The sequence below is a fragment of the Grammomys surdaster genome, unplaced genomic scaffold (assembly GCF_004785775.1).
Source record: "Grammomys surdaster isolate TR1022 unplaced genomic scaffold, NIH_TR_1.0 191, whole genome shotgun sequence".
Lineage (NCBI taxonomy): Eukaryota > Metazoa > Chordata > Mammalia > Rodentia > Muridae > Grammomys > Grammomys surdaster.
In genome coordinates, this window is record NW_021604636.1 from 12,026,408 (window position 1) to 12,048,830 (window position 22,423).

The 22,423-nt window shown below is 38.0% G+C and overlaps 1 pseudogene; it reads right to left on the reverse strand.

The window, feature by feature from the left end:
• Window positions 1-11,977: 11,977 nt before the first annotated feature.
• On the reverse strand, window positions 11,978-13,880 carry LOC114622812 (annotated as a pseudogene).
• Window positions 13,881-22,423: the final 8,543 nt, after the last annotated feature.

Here is a 22,423-nt window from a genome sequence, read left to right on the forward strand (position 1 = left end):
CATGATGCAAATCTGTGTGGCAGTTTCTCCAAAAGGAAAAGATGTGCCCTTCCTCAGCCTTGAGCAGGCCAGAAAGACCTTGTTTACCACAATAGGACCTAGGTGGAGTTATCTGCCCTGACTGCATGGACAACTTCCTACAGGAACTTAGAAGAATAGACGACCCACTGAGCTTGCCTTGAGACATAATCCTGCTGAAACAAAGAATGGGATAGGTGAGGCTTTTTCTATATATACAAGATCTGAATATTAAACTTTGAGCCTTGATCAGAAAACTTGTCTTGGCTCCATGTTTTTCTTCCCCTCCGTCTCTTTTCAATTTCAAGCTCTCTTTTCAAGTGAATACAGTTTGTCCATGGCTGCTGGGTGAATAAAAAAATATATGACCGAAATATATATATCACTGCCCAATAAATAATCTAATGAATCAGTGTCCTACTCATGAAATGAAATATATGCACATCTATTTTCATTGTTGACTTATTTATAATAACTAGGAAATAGAATTTGCCTAGATAGCCATGAACTGATGAATGGATAATAAAAATGTAGTACATAGACACAATGGAGTCTTATTCAACACTAAAGAAAACTAACATTATAAACATTGCAAGAAAGTAGATGAAGTAGGCCCAGAAAAACAAGTGATATATATTTTCTTCTGTATCTTTGTGTCAAAGTTTTAGATTCTTTTTAATGGGGGTGGTGGTGGTGGTGGTAGTGATTGAATGGCTGAAAAGACCAGGGAGCGAGAAAGGGCCCATGGTCTGGAGAAACCTTAAGGATTGGAATGATAATACTGCCATTGAGAGATTTCAAAAGACCAAGTTACCCAATTTAAAACTGGGATAGAGCTAAAAAAGAACTCCCAAGAAGAACTGGAATCCCTATGAAGCACTTAAAGAATGTTCATCCTTATTTAACAGAGAAATGCAGGTCAAAATGACCCAGAGAATCCACCTCTCATCCATCAGAATGACTAAGATCAAAAACACATGGGACAGAGCATGGTGGGAAGAATGTGGAGAAACAACACTCCTCCATTGTTGGTGGGAGTGCAAACTGGTACCCACTCCCAAAATCAGTTTGTTGGTTTCTCAGAAAATTGGAAATAGTTCTACCTGAAGAACCAGCTATACCACTCCTGGGCATATACCCAAAAGATGCCCTACCATATCACAAGGACATGTGTTCCACTATGTTCATATCAGCCTTATTCATAATAGACAGACATGGAAAGCAACACAGATGTCTCTCAACTGAAGAATGAATACAGAAGATGTGGTTCATTTACACAATGGAATACCATTCAGCTATTAAAAACAAGAACATCATGAATTTTGCAGGAAATGAATGGAAATAGCAACCAACCATTGGACTGAGCATGGGGACCCCAATAGAGGAGTTTGGGAAAGTTCTGAAGTAGCTGAAATTGTTTGCAACCCCATGAGAATAACAACTGTATCAACCAACCAGACCCCCTAGAACTCCAAGGGACTAAGCCACCACCAAAGAGTACACATATAGGGACCCATAGCTCCAGCTTCATATGTAGCAGAGGATGACCCTGTCATCAATGGGAGAAAAGGCCCTTGGTCCTGTGAAGGCTTGATGCTCCAGTGTAGGGGAATGTCAGGGCAGTGAGATGGGAGTGGGTGAGTGGGTGAGGGTGCACCCTCATAGAAGCATGGGGAATGGAGGTGGAATAGGGGGTCTGCAGAAGGGAAACTGGAAAAGGGGAAAATATTTGAAATGTAAATAAAGAAAATATCCAATAAAAAAATTAGAGAGACAAACATGTTTAAAATAAATATCTTACAATAAGAAAAGGAAAAGAAAATATCCTCCAGAGTGAGGTAATACAGACCCTAAAGTACATGGATGGTGTGTACTTACTGAAAAGTGGATATTAGCCAAAAAAGTACAGAATACTCATCATATATTCCACAGACCCTAAGAGGTTAAACAAGAAGGAAGGCCCAAGTGAGGATGCTTAAATTCCACTTAGAAGGAGAAATAAAATAATCATGGGAGGCAGAGGGAGGGACCTGGATGGGAGATAGGAGACAGAGAGGAAGAGAGGGGCAGGATCAGGTACTGGGGGAGACAGGATAGAGGCCCAGAGTGCCAGGAGAATGAATAGAAATATGCAGCTGCTGGGGATGCAGGCAGGGGGAACCTCTAGAAAATACCAGAGACCTGGGATTGAAGAAAATCCCAGGACTCAGTGTGGGTGACCATAGCCAGAAAATGCACAACAGTAAGGATATGGATCCTGAAGAGACACCCTTCAGTAGTTAGAAAACCCCCAGTGGAGAGCTAGAGACTCCAATTCACATACAAAACTTTCGACCCAAAATTGGTACTATATAAAAGAAATGTAGTGACAAAGATGGAACAGAGACTGAAGGATTGATCAACCAATCAACTTGGGATTGGGATCAACTTGGGATTGATCCCAAGGGCAAGCACCAGTCCCTGAAACTATTGCTGATGCTATGCTGTGCTTTCAGACAGCAGCCTATTATGGTTGTCCTCTGAGAGGTTCTACAGCAGCCGACTGAGACAGTTGCAGATACTAACAGCCCAGCATTGGATGAAGTTCAGAACCCTATGGCAGACTTAGGGAAAGGATTGAAGAAATGAAAGGGGATGATAAGCCCATAGGAAGACCAACAGTGTCAACTAACCCAGACCCCAGGGAGCTCCAAAGGACTGAGCCACCAACCATGGGCTGGTCTGGGGCTCCTTCTGGCGCATATGTAGCCTAGGGTTATTTTGTTTGGCCTCACTGGGAGAGGATGCCCTTAATCCTGTAGAGATTTGATACTTCAAGGTGGGAGATACCCCGGGGGAGGGCCACCCTCTCAAAGGAAAAGGGGAGAAGGCATGAGGGGAAGAACTCTGCAAGGGAGGACTGGAAGGGGGCAACATTATGGATGTAAATAAATAAAATAATGTATTAATTAAAAAAGAAAGTTGATAGATTGGGAAATTTTGGACATGTGAGAGGGAAATTTATGAAAAAATCCACATCAAAACCAATAACTATATGAACAAAACCCATATTACATTTTTTAAAGAGTTTTACTGGAGGTAAACTACAAAGGTGCATAATGCTGTTACCAAAAGTCACACGTTTTAGTGTACAAAATCTCATTCCTAAATGTAAGAGACTTGCTTTTGTATTCTTCTTGGAAAGGAACCTCTCAGAGACATACTCACCAGAATTAAATAGTAAAGACCTGTTGACAAATACTCCAGATATTTTGGGCATGGAATAAAGGAAACTGGAACTGAAATGCAAACTTCACTGTTGGAATGTTCATAGTGTCAGAAGTTGCTATGTAGGCTACTAGGGGGAGAAAACTCATCAGTTGCCTTCCTAGAAAGATATTCCCACTGAGACAAGAATGGCATGACTATTTGTGGAATAAACAACCACTTTCTGGTTGAATGTGAGGACTACTTCATAGGAAGAAATATATTTCTGTTACTGTTAGCCTAACCCAAGGTCTGTTACTGGAAATCACAAGATATAGGAAGGAGAAATGTACTAATGATGTTTGAATAGATGGAAATCTAGCTACCATATCATCTAAATATTTATTTTTGTATCCATTCCTTGGGCTAATCTCAGCCTCAGATATGTTTTCCCCAGTTGGTGGAAGTTAATAAAGATGCCCATAACTGAGTAAAATTCTGAGGACTAGTAGATGTTGAGCTCCCAATTCCAAATGGAACATCTATATTACTCCTTTCAAAGACCAAGGATCATTGTAAAAGAATGGGCAGAAACAATATATAGAAAAGCTACAAAACAAGAAATTTGGTGAAACAGTGTCTCCCAGGCATCACCAACATATAGCAGCTGTGGCTATTTCCACATGAACTTCTCAATGTTTGGCTCTTCAATATTTCTTCATGGATTAGGGCTATGGAGTGAATATGATCTGAGCCTTCACTGAAGTGCTTCAGTGCTATAGCCATTGGTTAAGTTGGTTATGTTCTATTAAATAACCAGTTTCTTTTACCCTTTCAAGCAACCCAAGTTCAAATCTATTGGTCAAAGAAAAATAGATACAGTGTATAGAAATACAGGAGGAAGATTAATGGGGAAGAACAGGGTCTACAGAACTGGTCAGGAATGAGAGGAAGGAAGGAGGAGTAAATGTGATCACAATGTATGCTGTACAAAATTGCATAAAATGAATAAAATTGTCAAAACAACATAAGGCAGTGATGTTTTAGGGAAAGGGGAGCCCTCATTCACTATTGATGGGAATGCAAACTGGTGCAGTCCCTATGAAAACCAATGTGGAAAACACTCAGGAAACTAAAAATAAATCTACTATATGACCTAGCTAAACCACTCCTTGGTATATGTCTAAAAGATTCAACATCCTACTTCACAGCACACTTGCTCAGCATTGTTCGTTGCCACACTATTCACAATATCTAGGAAAAGGGAACAACCTAAAAGACCTTTAAGAGACAAGTTAAAAATGAAATGTGGTATATATACGCAATAGAATAGTCCTCTGCTGTAAAAATCAAAATGAAATTCGTAGGTAAATGAATGAACGTAGCAAACCTTATAATTGATGATGGCAACCCAGAACTAATAAGGGAAACACTGCATTCTGTCTCTCAGCTGTGGTTCCCAGACCCAAGTCTTTAGAAGTAAATATAGAACATGGAGAAACTACAGAAAACAGGAAAGTATAAACTGACCTCCAGAAAGTACTATGGAATCTTCCAGTGGAGGGAAGAAATCAGTAATCCTGTCCTGTATAATGTCTAAAATAATCACACTAACTGTCAACATGCTAAGATATCCCTAAAGGTACAATAGTGGCACTCATATCTGGAAGGTAATCAATAGTTTTCTAATTGGATTTAAAGCAACTCAACAAGAAAGAAACAATGCCTGGTCATGACATTCTAACCAACTTCCTGAAGCTAGTGATGCCATGGATTTTTAGAAGAGAGTTTACTATTGCCACTTTGCTAGACTAGCAATAATTTCTAAATACATTCTAAATCTTAGCCTTATACACATAGAAAAGTGTAGCTACCACTCTTCATCAGAGAAGCCTCTCTTTATTGCATATAGAGACTACCACAGAAATCCACAATTGGACACAATGCCGAGATCAATGGATTGTGGGGAATATCTACAGCACGACTCCTTCATCTCTGGTTCAGGGAACAGCACAAAAGTGAAGGCAGAAATATGAGAAGACCCAGAATACCAGGAAGTCTATTATGAAACAATGTCTCATTGAAATGATTAAACAAACAAGGCATAAACAACGGCAATGTTTCATGAGGTTCCACTCCTGGACAAGAACTACAGTCAACTGACTACTCCTGAGGAAAGAATAGTCACACATTCCAAGGAGTGAGTCCTATTAGTTGTCCATTGTTGAGCAGTCAGCCCTGAAACTGTATACATACAAACAACAAAAAGGAACTCAGCAGTTAATATCCACATACTTACACACACACACACATGCACACATACACACACATATATATAATGAAGGAAGAAGGAAGGTACAAAATTCAAGAATGGGCACAGAAGGAGATTTTTAGGGGAAAACACATGTACCATAGCATACATGAGCAGATCAGAATTTGTTTTCTCCTTCTTCTATGTAGGTCCCAGGGATCAAACTCAGGTCCATAGATATGTGACAAGAGCCTTTGTCAGCTAACTCATCTCACTATTCTTTTCTTTAGCATATAATAGAGCACCAATTTAGATGACATCAATAGTTATTGGTTGCTAAATCTACATAATCATCTTTAAGTGGACGACAAAAATATTAGAGCTACTTTTGTATCTACTTGGGGGAAGAGTAATTAATGCATTTCAATTGTTCATGGAATAGTTATATTGTATTCAGTATAATTATCAGTACATTCTTGTCTTCATTTGGAAATTTAGCCTGACATATGGAGATATGTTTGGATATCAATTTGATAAGTGGTAGAGTTGTGATGGTTAATCTTGTCAGTGTGATGAGATTTAAAATCATTATGGAAACAAACCTCTTGGTATCTGTGAAGTAGCTTCTACACTAGGTTAATTGAAGCTGGTAGATCAATCCTAACTTTACGCAACACCATAGCATGAGCCAGAGTCTGAGACTGAAGAAAAAACGAGCAGAAAATTGAACATCCTTGTTGCAGATGTTTCATGACTAGCTCAATCTCTTTTCTCCCTGACTTCCCTGCCATGATTGACTCTATTATAAAATTGTGATGCAAAATTCTTCTTTCAAGTTGCTTTGTCCAAGCTGTGCTAAAGTAACTAACACAATGGCCTGCAAGCAACTTACTGTGAATATTTTCTTCTTTTATTTATTCTTCCCTCACATATTACATCCCAACTACAGTTTTCCCTCCCTTCTATACTCAGTCCCACACCCGTAATCGCCCAACATTCCTAGATTCACTCTTCTTCCATTTCCCTTCAGAAAAGAACAGGCCTCCCAGGGGTATCAAGCTAACATGTCATAAGAAGTTACAATAAGACTAGGCATCTCCCCTCATGTTAATGCTGTACAAGGTAGCCCAGTATGAGCAAAAGGGTCTCAAGATATTTTAAAGAATATTTTAACAGAAGCCTTTCAGGCAATAATGAGAAACTATGAGTGGTCAAAATATAAATATGTTAGGCTTTGTATACAAAAAGTTTCTGCTACTACCCAACTCTGCCAATATGATCACACATTTAGATAATGCATGAAGAAGTAGGTGATCTGTGTTCTGTTTTTTATAAACCTAGGCAGGAGCAATTTATTGGTATTTCCATAAGATAATATGATACCTTTAAATCTTTAGTCTATGTTATTGAAATAGAAAACAATAGCTACACTGCTCTATTCTATCAACTTTGGGAATCAATATTAATATTTAAAATGTCCTATGTGTTTTTATAAATATGAGACCTTGAATAAACTCTTTTTCAAAAACTGAAATATGAAGGGATATAACTAAAATATTAAATTATACTTAAAAATTTTAATTCCTTTCTACTTGGTTTATTTGACTTGGTTACTTGTTAAGGCAATGTGTACTTCCAGGCAGAAACTGGAGTTATCTATCTTTGGGAATGACTGAGAAATGCTTCCATAAACACTAAATAACATTTGCTTTCAATAGGGTTAGTGTTTACCAAGTGGATCCAAGTTATTGAAGCTTCATCAATGAAGCTTATGTTCCAATATTCAGTAAATCACCATTTTTGTTGTTGCTTTTGATTTTTTGAGACAGTGTTCTGTGTGTAACACTGGCTATCTTGGAACTTGCTTTGTAGAACAGGCTCACTTTGAAGAACTCAGAGTTCTGCCTGCCTCTGCCTTTAGAGTGCTGGGAATAAAGGTGTATGTCACCTCACCCAGTGTACCATTCATTATAGAGCCAATGCAGTGTAAATAAAATAGTTGAAAATGTGCTAACAAAATGAATTCTGAAGAAGAAATTAATATTTTTTCTGGTACTAGCAATGATGACATTAATCAGGAATTAATGATTTGGAAGAATCATTGAGGTCAGAATAAATGAGTGCTGTAATGGTGTTTCACACCACTTCTTACCATTCCCCACAGGTGAGTGTTTAATGATGCTCCCTGTTACCCTAGTTAAATATTTTAATATGTGATATCATGTGATTCTCAAACAGAAAAAAATTAAATTAATTGGCCTTTTTGTAGCATTAACTGGAATGAAATACTGTTTTTTTTCTCATGAAGCAATGAAAAGTTTATGCATAATGGTTGTGAGAAGAGCCATAACACAGACACAATGACCCAGGAAACTGCTGTGGAAATGGGCTGGGAACATTGTAGAACATGAAGAAAATATCGACATAACTCACACTTTTAGTCTCTTGCTTCCTACTAACTGTATTCTTACTAACTTTTATTCTTACTAACTGTACACACTCTCATGCATTCTCCATGTCAAAATTTAACTTCTCCCAGGATCTCTGTAAAATGGCATCTCACCCTCTAAGTACATGTACTGAACATTCACCTTGCCTGGGATGTGTACACATTCTCATCATGAAGAAATATTACTATCAGATTTTCTTAAGAGTTGTTGACTCTACTGACTCTCCTGTCAGGTGATGATTTCTAATGCAAACTTTCAGATGCTGAAGGCCAAGGACAAATGGTGGAAATTAATTGTTTCTCGGCACACATTTACAGTATTTTTTTTGCTCTTTTTCCATCACTGGTTTGAAATAAAAACACAGAAGTTCTAGAAGATATCAAGACATTTACTAAATAAATGGGATAAAGGGATCCCAGAAAATGCAGTTTCTTTCAAAACATTAAATGTGCTTAAAACTGTAAGACACTGAAATCATCAAGTTCAAAGCTTGAATAAACAGGTTGTGTCCAAAGGAGGCATGTGCCTCTAGAGAAAATTGTTAATGTGTGAAGAATTAAAAGTACAGGGATATTTCTCTCACTGTTTTTAATGCTAATCTCATCCCCTTATTCCTTCCAATAAAATATAAAATTGGAGAACTATAGCACACTTTTTGTACAACTCCCGAATCCCCTCAAAACATCAAAAAGTTGTGAAAATGACTTTTTGAACTTTATCAATAGAATTGGCTTGATAATTAGCTTTTCATTTGCATAATACGGACTTCACTTTTCAATAAGAGCATGCGGTAAGCTAAAATCTATTCATATTTCCTACTCATTGATAAAAAGATACTTATTAGCAGGTTGCTATGAGCCAGACACTGTGCCTGTTATTTGACTGCATGATTCATTTTAAATCTTTATTAACTTATGGAGTTACTAAAAGTGCCAGGTAGAAAGTTAAGTGTCTTGCTCAGGTTTCATGTAGCTATGAATTGGCAGGGCCAAGATTACAACCCTTGATTGGTGAGATGTTGAGCATCTCACTAATCTGCATACAATCATTTTAAGCAGGTAAAATAATCAATGGTCCTACTATGTTTCTTCTTCAAATTACGTATTTCAGTCTTTCATTTTTTGTGATGGACCTGGCTTTCATAACACACTTCTTCTAACTGTAGAATAAATCTGAGAATAGACACAATAGCACAATTTAGTAATCTATACATGATATGTGTCAATCAGTGTAACACAGAAAAAGTATGTCTGACTACTAGTTACTTTATGACTTGATACTTCTTCTAAAGAAACTGGACAATGATTACTTTAAAATACATAAAACAATATCATTTATCTATGGCAATAATTTGTACTTGACAGGGCCTTCTATAACAAAGAGGAGGCTATATTGTTTTATTATTTATTTTATTACCATATTCACCAAATTATATTGACTTTAAAAAAAGATTTCAAAAACTCGATTCTTCAATCTGTATGACATTACTCTCAAGTCATTTGAGAACTAATTAAATCATGGATAAAAGCATTGATAATTCACCAAGGAGTATTATCAGTTGTATTTGAGAATAGGATGACAAGAACTTAAACAAAACAGCACCATGTATAGATAAGCATCTACAGATAGAACCCCTAGGCTTCTAAGTATTCCTTCTAAGACTATACATGTCCCTGAAGTTATGGGACTTAAATGTGACCCAGCTTATCAATAATCAAATGACTATCTCCAGTACTTAACCCCAACCTAAGGCTGCATATCTCATCAGTCCAGTATGTATAGATGGAGCTATAGAACAGCCTCAGACCCTGCAGACTGCATCAAGGTGAGAAAAACTCACATTGACAACTGTAAAACTACACCTCAAGTATAGGCCTTGGCACCGCCAAAACTGTATGAGCTCTTAAGACTGTAAGAGTTGGGCACAATACAGCTTAGCATCAACCCAAGTTGCCAAGGGGTGAGACTGTCTTTACCAACTGTATCTCAAGCTCAGGTAACATGGATTAGTATGAGACCAGAGAAATAATTGCCACCCCATAAATTTACACCATGGTCCTAATTCGGAGTTGTACTAGTTTTAGTGATATAGCTCGGTTGGTTAAATGCTTGCCTGACATAAAAATCTCTCAGGTTTTGATACCTACTACCATATAAAACCAGGCGTGTATTCACATGTCTGCAATTCTAACACTTAGAAAGTAAAAGCAAGAGAAGCAGGAGTTCAGGGTCACCCTAAGCTACCCAGTGAGTTCAAACCCAGCCTGGATCGCAAGAGATCCTGTCTCAAAAAATTTTAAACAAAGATCAGAATTAGCTTTTTATTATCAGATATTTGTTTATACCATGCAAAAACTACAAAGGATATGTAGTAAAGAAACCAAATATATTAAGAAGAATCTCAAAATGTACTAATAAGAAAGCATAAAATTTGGAGAGAGAGAGATCTATAACAACTATAGAAGATACTGTCAGTAGGTTAACACAATCATAAGTTCCACTAATTACACTGAATGTAACTGTACAGAATTTAATTAATTTTTTAAAAATAAACGTTACTTGGAAGTTTTCTCTACCTGTAAGCACACATTCAGACTGAAAGTAAATGGGTAGAAGAAAATACAATACTACTGTGTACTAATATTAATCAAGAGAGATACAATTGTATACAAATGTAAGTATATATGCATTTAATATCACAGCATTCAAATATATAAAACAAATGTCAAATTTTTAGAGGAGATACACTCCAGCTGAGGCCTATAATATTGCACTATCAACAGCGGATAAACTATCAGGATTATAAACAATAAAGAAAACAATCAAATTGTACCCTAGACTAAACGTAACTAAAGCATGAAGGACACTCTGTCTCACACCTGGGCAAAACTCATTTTCATCCCTTGTCTGTGCCCAGTCTCTGGAATAGATCAAAAGATTAGTATGAAATAAATTTTAACTTATACTTTAAAACTTTTAATCAGTTTGAATATTTTTCTAAGGACAAATCAGTAATGCTAGAAAAATGAGAAAAAAAAAACCTTTGAAAACCACGAGTCCATAGAAGTTTAAAAACTTACTTATCTCCACCAGATAAGCTTTTAATTACTGTATTAATTGTATAAAAATGTGCTTCACTGTGAGTTTTTCATATGTTTGTAGAATGCATTAATTATGTGCAGCCCCTTAGCCTCCATGTAAACCCTACCCCTTCCAAATAGTTCTATTCACTATATTCATCTTTTCTTTTCTGACATATGGGGAGTAAATATATACAATTTTTTGAGACATCATTCCGAGATTTTTAATAAAAATATTCTCAGTTTTTGCTCTGACAGTCCAGAATTATTATCAGTTAGTAAATCTAACAGGAATACTTTTAAAAATCTACACGTTACATTCTCCCAGCAATGACAATTCCATCCTTCAAAAGGAAACAAATATTAAAACAGGAAGGTATAGGAATGCTTTGGCTTCCACAACAAACAAAGGCAGCCGAGTGGAGCTGGATAAATCCTGTTATACACAACAGTTTACAGAATGCTAGCCTAAACTTCATGGATATCACCAGGCCAGCAGGGTCCATACCTGATACCAGAATAGAGCACTTCTCACAGGTCAATGGAGAAAAGACTTCCCCAGTGAACCTAATTCCATGACATTCCTTTTTATTCACAGAAGGTTTTATACTACTTTATTTAGCAAATTCAATTTTAAAAAGCATTTTTTAAAGCAAACTAGGAGAGGATTTTCTACTGCATTGCTTAAAATGGTCATTAGCAAACAGCTACAGCCAGTTAGTAGGCCATACCATGTCTAAAGTTTCAGCTTCCTTAAGCAAGCAGTGAGGTTGTTGGCAAAAATAAAAACGAATTTTAATCTCTCATACCCTTTGAACAGGACAGGATGGGATGAGATGGCCACACCAGCTAACCGCTGGTCACAGGTAGCAGATAAAGTGTATCAGAACTTTCTACTCTGTTTGGGACTTCTACTCCCTCAACAAAGTTTTGTCAATAAGGCTTTCATTTCTCCTTCCAGCTGGACATAATACTTCAAGAAGTGGCTTTTACTATTCAGACATCTCTTCTACAACTTTTACTTTCTTCTTGTTTTTCTTTTTGATGGTGTCACTGTCCCTATCACCAGCCTCATCCCCACTTCCTATCATAGTTTTGGGCTTTTTATTCTCCTCCTCCTCCCCCTTCCCCTCTACCTCTTCCACCTTCCCCTCTTCCTCCTCCTCCTCTTCCTCCTCCTCCTCCTCCTCTTCCTCCTCCTCCTCTTCCTCCTCCTCCTCCTCCTCTTCCTCCTCCTCCTTCTCCTTTTCCTCTTCTTCCCCTTCTTCTTCTCTTTCTGCTTCTTTTCTTCTTCTCCTTCTCCTTCTTCTCCTCCTTCTCCTCCTTCTCCTCCTTCTCCTCCTTCTCCTCCTTCTCCTCCTTCTCCTCCTTCTCCTCCTTCTCCTCCTTCTTTCTCCTCCTTCTCTTCCTTCTCCTCCTCCTCCTCCTCCTCCTTCTCCTCCTCCTCCTCCTCCTCCTTCTACTTCTTCTACCAAGGAATTCAAAGAGAGGTCTCATCACTTTCACTTTTATTAACCTGCTTCCTTTTTACCTTCAGCAGCTAACTGAGGGCCTTGTACCACTTCAGCAAACAGTGGTTTCTTGCCACAATTAGGAAAGTCAATGTAATCCTGTTTCTAGGTGGAAGGGGTATTGTCCGTGGGTTTGCTGAGCTTTTCCAGAAGTGCCTACTTGATCATCATCTTCTTCAGAGTTTTCATTGGACCTAAACTCCAATTTTGAGGATAAAGATCTCTTTCCATGATCACTCTTTTTAATCTTGGCTACTATATCATGGTCACAGGAAGAAATCACTACTGTAGTCATCAATACAAGAGCCATTCAGCTAGCTTCCCCCTTAGTGGTAATGACCACAATCTTCTGGTTGATCTTGATGCCATATTGAAGAACATAAGAACACATGATCTTGGTTCCATAGCAGATTGTATTCACTGTATATTTTCATAATCAGACATTTATGAGGTGCCAATGGCTTTTCCTATGGGTAAACAACACTCTCCAAAAGTAACTCTCATTGTTATGGTTATCATAAAGCCATTGAGCATCAAGTACATCATGTATTGTCACCATGTGGTCCTTTTCATTCATGACTCCAGAATGCACCCTCCAACATTCCTGCATCTGATGACTGACTTCCAGTAACAAGCCAAGTAAGCATAGTGTCCCAATGTAGGTGCCAGCATCACAGCTTGCTCAAAAGATTCCAAATCTTCTTTCAGGATCATATTCTTTCATTTTGATCTCATAGACAGTCCTGACTCGAAGCTGTCTCTTTATTGCAGCAGTAAGTAGGGGGTCACTGAAACAGGGCATCTGTCAGTCTAGGGCTTTAAAAGGCTCAGTACCACTTCAATAGCATTGTGCAGCCAGACAATTCCAACATACTCTTTTGTTTGCACTCTGTTGTGATATCACCAAATGAATAGCTCAGCTCGTTCAATGAACACAATTAAAGAGTCACTTTGGAATCCAGTGTGCCACTGTGGCCTGTATTCTCTACCCAAAGTATTCATCAAATCCAGGCTACTACATCACAGGAAGAGGAATTAGAGAACTTGTCAAGATTACCTGTGGCTCTCCCTCTTCAGAGAATTTGAGCCACAAGGAATAGGTGCACAGTGCATTGTCCTTATACTCTTGGCTTATCAAAATTCTTTAGTAATAAAGACCACTGAGAAGTGTCCAGTTGAGCTACTTTGAATTCTGGTTTGATAAAAAATTCTTCAGCATGTTGTTTTTCAGCTGTATCTTCTTCCTGTAATGGTTTTCAGTCTTTTTTCTTTTTATGCTTCTTTGGGAAAGTAATTAGTTTGTGAGGACAAACACTCAGATGGCTTGGCTGGTAAATGTAGCCCATGTTGGCTTTGCTTAGGGTTCTCCTTGAGACTTCTCCATCCATCATCTTGCCCTGCAAAATGTGTCCTACCCAAGCCACTTCAAACTAAGAGCTGTAGACTTACAGTTTGAGACAGTCGGTCAGGCCACTCCAGTCTATATTATTCTGTATAAGTCTAGCTCATTTTGCTTAACATTATGACTTCCAAAGCTGTCTATTTTCATGGAAACAGTTGATTTTGTTCTTCTTTATTGTTATGATACTCTCTCTATTGTTTTTCCATTAACAGACACCTCACTGAGGTGTATAAATAAGTTTTCTCTACATTTCACTCAGAATTTGATTTTTCCCCCATACATATTCTGACTGGGCTGCTATAATATATCTCAATGTACATTTTCTTTAAAAGGTGTTTAAAATTTTATCATAAATTGAAGTGCTATTTGTATCACTATTTTGAAAAGTATTTGTTAAATTATTTTATGTATGTATTGTGTGAACTACTGATTTGGAATCATTTAATAATTTAAGTTATTTTTTATTTATTCTAGGTGTTACTATTCTGTCAGATCAACCACTGGCAAATATTTTCTCCCATCCCATAGACTTGACTTTTTACTCTGGTACTCTATTTTCAGGAATGAAGACGCTTTTAATTTTTTTATTACTTTTCTTATTATTTTTAAAACTACAGTCATTACCTACCTCCTGGTCCACCCTCCCACAGTTCTTCATCCTGTTCCTCCTGCCTCCTGTCCCCAAAAGCATGTCCCCATCTCCCCACTGTCACCCCTTGCCAATCCTTCCCAAGGCCTGAGGCCTCAAGTCTCTCCAGGGTTAGGCGCATCTTCTCTCACTGAAGCGAGACCAGGCTGTTCTCTGCTGTATACCTGTTGGGGGCCTCATATCAGCTGCCTGATTGGTGGTCCAGTATCTGAGACATCTCGGGGATCCACGTTAGTTGAGACTGCTGTTCTTCCTATGATGTCACCCTCCTCCTCAACTTCTTCCAGCTTTTCTCTAGTTTAACCACAGGGGTCCCCGGCTTCTATCCATTGGTTGGGTATAAGTATCTGCTTTTGTCTCAACCACCTGCTTGTTGGGCCTCTCAGCAGGCAGCCATGCTAGGCTCCTGTCTGTAAGTACATCATAACACCAGTAATAGTAACAGGCCTTGGACCTTCCCCTTGAGATAGGTTTGAATGTGGACCTGTCACTGGACCACCTTTCCCTCAGTCTCTTTGCCATTTTTTTTTCCTTGCAGTTCTTTCAGATAGAACAATTCTGAGGTAGAGTTTTTGACTGTGGGATTGCAACCCCATCCCTCCACTTGATGCTCTGTCTGCCTACTAGAGGTGGACTCTACAAGTTCCCTTTCCATACCCTTTGAGTCCTGAGAGTGTCTTTCCTCCCAGCAACTTTAACTGTTAATTATTTTCTTGTAGTAATTTTTATTTGCTTTATTTTACTTAAAATGCAAACTAACAGATTTCTTTGATACTTTCCTATATTATTTTTGCTTAATCCTCTCCTAATCACTCGCCTTCCCTATTCCCCTGACTATTAGTTCTTTTTGTACCCTTTATGGTTAGCCAGACTCTTTCTTGTTCCATCCTTGTTGTTGCTAAATGGGCCTAAGAACAAAATGGTCATGCTGGTAGATATAGACTATGTGTGGACTTTACAAAAGGAACTTTCTTTCACCAAGCCTAATCTGGTACAGCTTCTGCTGAGTACAGCAACTGCCCAGAAATGAGACCAACACTGAACTCCCAAGATAGAACCATCTTCTATAGGGACCAGTCAGCAACCTGGTTGTAAGTTATATACACAGAGCCATTTCTATTGTAAAAACAACATTGTGATGTCTTTACTGAAATGGATGCTTTATTCTGCTTTCAGACTTGACTTTCCTTCATGGAATGCTTCTGCTGAAATGATTACCCAGAGGCTTTCAGAATGCTGTAGTCACCATCACAGAGCTACATACAACACCATTCCAGACCGAGCAATCCACTTCACAGTCAAAGAAGTGCACCAGTGAAGCCATGCTCAGGAAATTAACTGAACTTAGTACATTTCTCACTCCTCTGAGAGCTTGAGTGGTGTAGCTTATTAATGGCACAGTTACAGACCAAATAGGTGGCAGTATTCCCTAGGGGTATGGAGCCCTGGAGAAGAGTTCCTCAAAAGGCTGTGTATGGATCCAATGTATGGTCCTATTTCATATATCCAAGACTCAAAGTCCCAGAATTTAAAGTATGGAAATGAGAGTTGTTCCACTTACTATCAGCCCCTAGATATCCAATATAATAGTTTTTGCTTCCTGTTTTCCTAACCACATGTTTTGCTGGCTCATATGTTTTGGATCCAGAAAAGAAAGTGTTTTGGCTAGCGTACAGAACAGTTCTATTGTACTGGAAGTTAAGACTCCCCTCTGGCAACTCTTGGCTTCTGATGTCATTAAGTCAACAGGCTATAACAGAATAACAGTGTTAGGAGAGGTGATTCATCTAAAACTATTAGGGGGAAATTGGACTGCTTCTCTACATGGAAAAGCAATAAAGATTATATCTGGTGTGCAGGAGATACTTTAGGACATTCCTAGATATTATCATACCGTGTGATTGATAAAAGTGAATAGGAAACAACAACCATTAACTGAGGCAGAATAACAAAGAGCACAGATTCTTCAGGGATGAAGGTATCGCTCACCCTTCTAGTAAAAGAGACAATACTTGCCGAAGCGTTTGGTAAGGATGGAGGAAATAGAAAATGGACAGTATAGAAATATATTTATAAATGACATCTAAGGCCACATGTTCACCTGTAGAAATAATGACTTTAATTGACAAGAGTATTTTTGTCCTATTTATATATATATATATGTATATATGATTCTACATATATATACAAGTATTCAGCTGAAATTTAAACTTTCCACTATGTTTTCTTTTGATGATTAAGATGCTATCAGTGGCAAAAATATTATAAATTGATATAATCATATATATGTTTTAAAACAATACAAAGAAGAGTAAATATTCCTCAAGGGAAATAGCCATATACTATAAAATATAAAATTTGTTTGTGACTGCATGTTGATAGCTCTGTTATGATAGACAACTTTATGATCTTCTTATTCTTTTCATTTGGAAATTAAGCATGACATAGGTGATGTGCTTGAGTGTCAGATTGCTAATGGGCTTGTAATGGTTCATTGTTGCTGTTCATTTGACAGAATGTGCAGTCAAGTAAGTCATAAGTCTCTGCATACTCTGGTGAAGAATTTCATCCAATTATCTGAATGAGGAAGAACCACCATATATTGGGCTGGACTCTCTACTGACAGCTCAGATAAGATGTGTGTGGTGGGTGGGGGCTTGGGGGTAACAATCTTTATTTTAGTAGGACAAACCATGCTTGTTAGCTGTAGCTGAAAAATTAGCTGTAAGAAATTTAAAAAAATATTGTAGACATGAAATCTTCCGGGAAGTATTTTCTTGGGGTCAGTGCACAGGAACAGTAGCATGGAGGAGGCCATGGATGAATATGAAACTGAAAGCTGAACTTGGCACATTATATTGATTTTGAAGACATGAAGAGTTCACATAGACAGGCTAAAGATAGGCACTGTTAGAATACGGGAGAGGTGATTGATGAAGGTGTAGCCTCACTTCCATTGGAGAACCCAAGACTGAAGGGGTTATGAATAGAAGTTAAGATCTGAAACCATGAGAACACAAGAAAGGCCACTGAAAATGCCATTGCAGTGGAGATATCAGGATATTAGGTTTGCCAAGTCTCTGAGACATCCTTCAAGAAATGGAGCAGGAATGAAACGGATATGGACTGACCATATAAAACAAACTGTGTACTGTGTGTAGCAGAGCCACAGCAGTAGAACTCCCAATGACCTCTGGAGCCCAGAATTTTGTCAGTTGTCAGACACTGAGCTACAAGATTTTGGAGCTACAATGCTGAACTTGAACTTTGGTTTTGCTTAAATGTGGTTGTCTTTCTTTCTTGGAGTAAAAAATGGGTTAACTTGTTTTTATTTTTCTATTTTGCAAAAGCCTGTGGTTAAAAGCCTTAAAATTTATATTGTATTTTATCTTGTGATTTTAATATAAGATCTTGGGAGCAGAAAAACAAAGGAAAGGATACAGTTTGTTGTGATATGTTCATGTTATCAACTTTGACAAGGGGATAGATAATACCATGTTCAGCCTCAGCTACCAATCTGACACACCATGAAAGAGAAAACTTCAGTTAAGGATTTGATTTCATGGGATTGGACTATGGGCTTGTCTGTGGGGATGATTTTGGTTCCTACAGTGATGGTTTGCGATTGGGATATGTAGGCCAAATAAACTTTTCCTCTACAAGTTGCTTTTATTTCACAATGTTTATCATACCTGCTCATTATAGCAGGTGATAAGGATTTAGTTTCAGACCAATTCTTTTAGAGCATGGCCCTCATCAGATAACATTGTTTCTTTTCTATACATTGTGGTTTTCAAGAAATTATTTTTTTTCAGTGTATATTGGTAAGTGAATACTCCATTAAATTTTCTCAACTTCTATGCCCTACTTCCATGTTGTTTCAGAAGACAGAATCACACCTTGCATTCACTCAAATATAGACCACAAATTTGGCAGAAAACCTGCTGGTGATTGAAACAGCAACACACTTGGCGAAGTGTTGTCTTATCCCACTGTGCACATAATTATTCTCAAACTAGTCAGAAGCTGTGTTTTCATTTTCAGGCAAACAGAGCTGCAACTTGCGAAGAGCTCCTGGAATTTCATCACCTGAAGGAAATAATCTATGTAATTAAATTATGCATTTTTAAAATGAAGTTTTCACTACTGAAGCGTCACATGGCCAATCCACTCATCTAAATTTTATACTTCTGGATGAAATAGCTTTAGGATGAACAAGAAAGATACTATTTGTAATATGTTATAATTCACTTTTCAAAGCCTTGGTTACATCCAAACCCAAATCTGTTGTGCTTAGACTCAATTAAAATTACTTTATTCTAGTCCTTAGTTATCAGGAAAATGCAAATGAAAACAACTTTGAGATTCCATCTTATACCTCTCAGAATAGCTAAGATCAAAAACTTAAGTGATAGCATATGCTGGCAAGGATGTCGAGCAAGGCGAATATTCCTCCATTACTGGTGGCAGTGCAAACTTGTACAATCACTTTGGAAAACAATTTGATGGTTTCTCAGAAAACCTGAAATAATTCTACCTCAAGATCCACCTATACTCCTCCTGAGCATATACCTAAAAGCTGCTCCACCATCCTGCAATGACAGTTACTCAACTGTATTCATAGTAGCTTTATTTGTAATATCCAGAAACAAGAAGCAATCTAGATGCCCTTCAATTGAAGAATGCATAAAAAAATATATGGTGCATCTATACAATGAAATGTTCTTCAGCAATGAAAAAAAAAAAGACATCCTGAGCATTGCAGGCAAACATATGGAACTAGAAAATATCATCCTGAGTGAGGTAACCCAGTCCTAAAAGGACATGCATGATATGTATTCACTTATAAGTGGATATTAGCCATAAAATACAGGCTGTCTATGCTAAACTTCATAGACCCAAGAAGACTGGACAGGAAGGAGCACAAGAGCAAGGATGCTTGAGCCTTACTTGGAAGAGAGAATGGAATGCTAGTGGAAGGAAGACAGAGGGAGGAAACTGGGTAGGAGATGGGATGGAGATGAAAGTGGGAGGTTTGAGGTCTGGTGTGCAAAGGGGAAGCAGGATTAGCAGGATGGCCATGAGAGTAAATGGAAATTTGCAACCGATGAGAGGTTGAGAGGTAGGAGTCACCTCCATGAAGAGACACAGACCTGAGATAGGGGAGGTGACCAAGAATCAATGGTCCTTAGCTGTGACTCACAGCATTGAGCATATGAAACCTATCTCCTGTGGCCAGGCAATAACTCTTGTGAACTGATTGGTAGGGATATCAACTTTTCAACCCAAACTTTGTGCTGTGTACAAGAAATGCAGGGTTAGGAGATTGTGCAAAGACTGAGGTAATGGCCAACCAATAACTAGCCTAACTTGAGATTCATCCCATGTTCAAGGACCAGTCCCCAACACTATTAATAATGATACTTTTTTATGCTTAGAGACAGGTATTTTCCATGGCTGGCCTCTGAGAGACCTCACCTTCTAACTGACTCTGATAGTGGCATATACTCACAGCCAAACAGTGGATGGAGCTTAGGAACATTTATGGAAGAGTAGGAGGAAGGATTGCAACCACTAAGGGAATAAAAACTCCACAGTAAGAACAATGGAGTCAACTAACCTGAACCCTTGGGGCTCTCAAAGGCTGAACCACCAACCAAAGAACATACACAGGCTGACTTAGACCTCCATACACGTATTTAACAAATCTGCAGCTTGGTCTTCATGTGGGTCCAGAACATCTGGAGCAGGAACTCTCCCAATAGTTGCTACCTGCATATGGGATATGTTCTTCTAGCTGGGCTGCCTTGTCTGGCCTCAGTGAGAGAAGAAGTACCTTGCAGAGACTTGAAATGCCAGTGTAGGAGAATAACCAGGGGGCCCTACCTGCTCATAGCAGAAGACTAGGGGCAACAGGGGGAAGGCTTGTGGGAGGGGATGAAGAGGAGAGGGAAGTGAGTGGGATGTTAAGTGAATAAGTAAAAAAATGATTAAAAATATGTTCTTGTGAAAAATCTACCAACTCTTCAAAAGTGGGTTATAAAGTACTACAAAAAATGTGAAGGAGATTTCAGATGAGAGGTGCATAAGTTAAAGAGATTTGATGTTAACCTTTTTTAGCACTAAATGCACTAGTCAGAAAGTCAGAGATGACTCAGTAGGTTGCAGTGCTGTCTGCCAAGGACCTGACAACCAAGCTTGAGGACCTGAGTTGGATCCCTGGAACCCATGCTCTAGAAAACGACTCCTGTAAGTTGTCTTCTGCTTTCCTCAAGTGAACCATAGTGGATGCACATCATCCTGTAGATACAGAGAGACATTAAAACAACTAGCAGAAAACAGTCCATCACCCAATGTTTGGAAACACTGGAAGAATCACTACATAAGCAAATTCATTTGGCACAAGAGATTTCTGCACTCATTGAAATCTTTATTTCCTCTTATTTTAGAATTAATCATTGGAGAATTTTATACAATGTATTTTGATTATTTCATTCTTCCCTCAGATCCTCCCTTTCATTACATAACAAACTTCGTACTCTCTTTCATTTGCTTTTTAATTAAAAATTTTATGTATATGGGTAGGTTTGTCTATGATGTTTGTGTAAGATGCGTATGCCTTGTGGCCAAGAAGCCTAGACCAGCTCATTAGTTTCCGAGAACTGGAGATTAGAGAATCAAACTTTAGAGCCTACAAGGAAAAAACAAAGTATGGTGAAGCTATTACAACCCTTAAAAGACTGATCTTTTAATTATTATTAGGTATTTATTGTTAGTACAATGGAACAGGTTACAGGGATATCACTTTTAAATTTATATTTTATATTTTTTTAATTTTCAAGAATATAGTTTAATTACAACATTTTTCCGTTCACTTTCCTACCTTCAAACCTCCCGTTATACCCCTCCACAGTCTCTTTCATCTCATGGCCCTTTTTTTTACAATAACTAATTGTTATTGTATGCACATATGTATATACTTCTGTTTTCTTAAATATAATGTGTTGACTTCATATACTGTTACTTGTATGTATATTTCTGGTCCTGATTGATTGGCACTGGACAAACCAGTTAGTACGCTCTTCCATGGGGAAATCTACCTCTTCCAACCCCAGCTCACTTGAGTCATCTCTTTTTGGAGGGTTGAGGCCTCATGGGCTTTCCTCTGTCCAGTTTACCAGGTACATTGATATCATCTTTATTAAGCTCATGTTTGTACAGTCATGTTGGTAAGACTTTGTGTATGTAGCTTCTGATATTACAAGGAAACACATTCTCTAAACAAACAAGTTGATCTTCTTTCTGGCTGTAATAATCTTTCAACCTCTTCTTTTACAAGGTTCCCTGAGCCTTAGATTCGGTGGATATTTTGTTAATGTTTCCATTAGGACTTGGCTCCACGGCTCTACATTTTGCTTGGTTACAGTTTTCTACAGTAGTCTCTACCTGTGGCACAGAAAAGTATCCTTGAAGAGGGGTACACTTATCTATGGGTGTAAGGGTAACTGTTTATGGATTCTTGTTAGGGATATGCAGTGTAATAAATTACTGATTGTAGTTTCTTTTCCAATAACTATAATATTTCTAAAACTGAGTAGTTAGCTAGGTTTCTAGTACCCAGCATTGTCTCCCTCTTATTGATCAGTTCTGAAATCCAGAGAGCTGTAAGCAATTGCTAAGGTATGCATGGCATTGCTGCACTCTTAGAGTCACCAAACCATAATGGTCCTATCTTAAGTTCTGTGTTTGACTTGGTTACTTATGGATTAAATTTATTTTTTGACAAAAATGGTTTTAATTTAATATAAAGTGACTTTTTATGTCTAATATACAAATTAACTCCAAGAAATACAATATTTTTTATGACTCTTTGAAC